Genomic DNA, 5,409 nt, shown 5'->3' with positions numbered 1-5,409 from the left:
AAGTGGAACAAATAATCCTAAAATTTGTATGGAACCAGAAAAGACTCCGAATAGCCAGACACAATTCTGGACTTCAAGCTCTATTACAAAGCTGTCATTATCAAGACAGTATGGTACTGGCACAAAAACAAACACATAGATCAATGGGACAGAATAGAGAGCCCAGAAATGGACCCTCAACTCTATGGTCAACTGATCTTCGAAAAAGCAGGAAAGAATGTCCAATGGAAAAAAGACAGTCTCTTCAACAAATGGTGTTGGGAAAATTGGACATCCACATGAAGAAGAATGAAACTGGACCATTTCTTTACACCACACACAGAAAATAGACTCAAAATGGTTGAAAGACCTAAATGTGAGACAGGAGCCCATCAAAATCCTAGAGGATAACACTGGCAGCAACCTATTCGACCTTAGCCGCAGCAGCTTCTTCCTGGAAACATCGCCAAAGGCAAGGGAAGCAAGGGCAAAAATGAACTATTGGGACTTCATCAAGATAAAAAGCTTTTGCACAGGAAACAGTCAACAAAACCAAAAGAGAACTGACAGAATGGGAGAAGATATTTGCAAATGACATATCAGATAAAGGGTTAGTATCCAAAATCTATAAAGAACTTATCAAACTCAACACCCAAAGAACAAAGAATCAAATCAAGAAATGGGCAGAAGACATGAACAGACATTTTCCAAAGAAGACATCCAAATGGCCAACGGACACATGAAAAAGTGCTCAACATCGCTGGGCATCAGGGAAATCCAAATGAAAACCTCAATGAGATATCACCTCACACCAGTGAGAATGGCTAAAATTAAAAGTCAGGAAACAACAATGTTGGCGAGGATGCGGAGAAAGGGGAACCCTCCTACACTGTTGGTGGAAATGCAAGCTGGTGCAGCCACTCTGGAAAACTGTATGGAGGTTCCTCAGAAAGTTGAAAATAGAGCTGCCATATGATCCAGTAATTGCACGACTGGGTATTTACCCCAAACATAGAAATATAGTGATCTGAAGGGGTACATGAACCCTGATGTTTATAGCAGCAATGTCCACAATAGCCAAACTATGGAAAGAGCCAAGATGTCCATCGACAGATGAATGGATAAAGAAGTTGTGGTGTATATATATACAATGGAATATTATGTAGCCATCAAAAAAAATGAAATCTTTCCATTTGCAATGATGTGGATGGAAGCAGAGGGTATTATGCTAAGCGAAATAAGTCAATCAGAGAAAGACATGTATCATACTGATATGAGGAATTCTTAATCTCAGGAATCAAAGTGAGGGTTGCTGGAGCAGTGGGGGGTGGGAGGCATGAGGTGGCTGGGTGATAGACATTGAGGAGGGTATGGGCTATGGTGAGAGCTGTGAATTTTGTAAGACTGTTGAATCACAGACCTGTACCTCTGAAACATATAATACATTATATGTTTAAAAAAAAAAAAAAAGAAGATAGTAGGAAGGGAAAAATGAAGGGGGGACGGTCAGAGGGGGAGACGAACCATGAGAGACTATGGACTCTGAAAAACAAACTGAGGGTTCTAGTGGGGAGGAGTGTTGGGGGATGGGTTAGCCTGGTGATGGGTCTTAAAGAGGGCATGTATTGAATGGAGCACTGGGTGTTATACGCAAACAATGAATCATGGAACACTACATCAAAAACTAATGATGTAATAAACATAATAAACATAATAATATAAATAAACATAAAATAAAATTAAACATAATAAAATAAACATAATTAAAATTAAAAAACAGAAAAATGTGATGAAGTACATATGCATTTTCAACCAAATTAATAGAATAAAAATTTTCAATAATTTATAATTATTCATCAAAAAATATACACTATATTTTTATAAAGAAATTAATGGAAGTTTAAGAGTTGTATATATTGTAGGGCAGTTTGGTCTTCCAGATGGATTGCTTTATTGTCACCATTATAACTTAGTTCTAATCAATAGTCTGCTTATAACTAGATAGGCTTTATGTAACTAGTCTCTGTCTCATGGATGAAGGTGCTGGATGAGATGATCTTTAGGATACATAACAATTATACAATTCTATGATTATAATCTCTGATTTCTTACCCATTTTTATACATTTAACACTCATAAAGTTTAGTGAACTGAAGTAGAAATTATCATTGGAAGTACAGATTAAAAATAGATTAGGACAAATTTAAAATAATACAACTGGACTGTCAAAGAAATCTAAGGCAGTTTTTATATAAAATATTTTATAATTAAAGGAAGATTAATTAAGCTATAGCTATTTTGATTGATTACAATATTTCAGGCTCTGTGCTAAGTGACAAGCCTATAGGCACATATTTATAAAAGAATGGAGATAAGGTTTAAATTTCCATTCCCAAATCATATAGTCACAGTGGTCACTTAAGATGTATATATAATGTTAAAACATTTTATTTTGTTTTTATTTATTGAAAACATTTTAATTTTGTGTTATGGAATGAAATATTATTTAAAACCTTAATTACATTAAAATTAGTTAAGAACAATCAGAAAAATCTTCATCAAATAAAGACTAAAATAAGTTTTATAATTATATAAACAAAAGTTAGTGTTTACACTGGAAATTAACACAGAGATTTGATAAAAATAAATGTACAGATAACTTGTAAAGCAGTTGCCAGAATATTGACATATTTCTTACTAATAGGTAAAAGTAAAATTGGATCATCTCTGAAATAGTGGGCATGATTACACCTATTTCCCTCTAGTAATAGTGAAGGATCATTGCTTTTCCTCTTAAAGTACAAATTTAATTAAGGTTGTGTTTAATTTAAATATCAAAGTTTTTTTTTTTGTTAAGCCAAATAAATCCAATTCATTTCAAAGAGCAATTTATGTGCTGGGTAATAAGCATGACACACTGACTACTTAGGTGAAGCAGAAAGATAAAGATGGCTATATTTAATTTTTAAGAGATGTGACACATAACATAATAACTGACCTTACATAGGAAATCTCTGTGATTATATAAATCAGAGAGCTTCTATGATATGAAATAAAGCCTCCTGGGTAACTAATATTCTGAGAGTTATATTGCTGATATGGAAAAAGCGAAGCTGACAGGCAATGAGATTAAGCAAAGGGCATAGAGTGCACATCCTAATGCTTGACTTCCAGAAGCGATAAAATATCTCCTTTTTAATGAACTTTCCCTTACTATTTTACCATTTCCAAGTGTTGTTTCATAAATGGAAATAAGTTTTCATAGTGAATATTATATTAACGTTTGAAATTCACCAAGAAAAACCCAAGTCCTTAAATCATATATTCATTACATTCTTTCAAGAAACAATAAAATAGATATTTCTTAATTGCTACTTTTGTGTTTTACTCTATACTATTTTACTGGCAGTTAAAATGACTTGCTATATCTTGTTTAAGGGTAAATAGGGAGCATGTGCATAGTTAAGTGAAGCAATGTAAAAGTTGATTGGCCTTATCAGTTCAGTCATCATTATTTTTACCTGATCTTTTGATAGGAGGATGGTCGGAAAGAGTTGTAGCATCAACTTTGAACCCAAACAAAGTTCACTTCACTGAATTAAGAAGCAGAGCTAATACTGAAAGAGCTCATACTTTGAAGAAATTAAGCACATAATTATTAAGTGAATATATTAAATCTAAATTATTAAATGAATAAACTCAAACAATTTTTGAGATGATAAAATATATAGCTATTTATGAAACACTCAGATTGTTATAATCAAATCTCCTTGGGATTCTTGGTGGTGGTGGTTTATTGTGACTGGTGACACTTTCATATTTAACTAAATATGTATGACAAAGTAAAAGGATAGACCAAATGTATTTCAACTTTTCTATTCTTTCATTTTTATTTTCCATATTATTTGCTGAAAATTTTAAAATACATTTCCTCAGATCTTCTTAAGGTATGCAAATGCATATTTCCATTGAGAATTTTAGACCACCTTTATTATACTTTTTCCATAATTCACTATATTCTGTCCTTTAATTCAATAATAGATCCTGCCACTTTTATTACTAATGAATGTGTCTACCTATGCTACCAAAAATTAAAATTATTTCTTTAAGGTTGTGCTTTAATAGCTCTAAATCTAGCCAATTATTCTATTAAATTGCTAACTTAAGACAGAAAAGGGATATAATTCAGGAACTACAGTGGCTCTATATTTAGACTGACATTTTGGTTCACTCTTTATATAAACTGAATTTATCTGATAGTTCAAGCATTCTACCTTCCCAATAGTAGACAATTTTTGACTAGCCTATAATTTCCTGATAATTCACATGTAAACATCCAACTAGAAACAGAGCTGTCAAGTCTTCCATATAATTCAGTCATTAAGGATTAATGCAATGGTGCTTCCACCATATTCAATTATGAATAAATTTATATAGGAATTTTGAATGTTATTTACTTAAAAATTGAATATTTTGATAATACAATACATTATTGGGTAAAATAAAAGTCAAAATTAGTTGTTCCCTTACTTTGCTGGATAAATGTAAGTTTTTACTAAAAAATTTTTGAAACAGCCTATAAAAACTTTTACAATTGAACTGATTTACACAGAAATGAATACCCTAGGGGCACCTAGGTGGCTCAGTCAGTTGAGCATCCAGCTCTTGATTTGGCTTAGGTCATGATCTCCGGGTTGTGAGATAGAGCGCCATGTGGGGCTCTGCGGAGTCTGCTTGAGATTCTCTCTTTTCCTCTACCTCTTCCTCTCCCCCTCCCCCAGTTCACACTCTCTCTCTCTAGAATAAATAAAATCTTTAAAAAAAAATGAATATAGTATTCAATTGTATTCACTGTAAACTGCCAATTAGGAATTTAAATATTATCTACAATCTTTCAGAGGGCTATTCTTCCTTTCACTCTAACTCATAAATATGTGTGTATGCAAATCTTTCAATACATATGTATATTTATAAACATGTATAAATATACATTCGTTCATATACTAAGACACACCAATTAGAATAAGGCTTAAAATAAGTGACCAAAAATTAATATAGTGCAATTAATACCTCTAGGTTAATAATATTTTATATTTTTAACATACATTCAAAATCACCTCAGGTCTTCTTTATCTGGTATTTTACCATTTTTTTTGGAAACAGGCATCATTTGCACATCCATACCTTTAAACTAGTCTTGTGAGACAGTGCAAAAAAAAACAAACAAAAAAAGAATAAAAATAATCAAGGACAAGACTTAACTCCTGACAAATATGACCCATGTATATTACAAATACATGTGTTTGAGGATTACTCAATGTTTATGACTGCATTTTTTTCTACTTCTTTCTAATTTCTATTAGCAATGCAAATTTGACTGAACTTGGGAACTTGCAACTGTAATCTATGCAAGTGTTAAGTTTCATGATG

Source organism: Leptonychotes weddellii, chromosome 1 (assembly GCF_054177405.1).
Source record: "Leptonychotes weddellii isolate Sample4059 chromosome 1, ASM5417740v2, whole genome shotgun sequence".
Classification (NCBI taxonomy): Eukaryota; Metazoa; Chordata; class Mammalia; order Carnivora; family Phocidae; genus Leptonychotes; species Leptonychotes weddellii.
Note: the sequence above shows the minus strand (reverse complement) of the source record.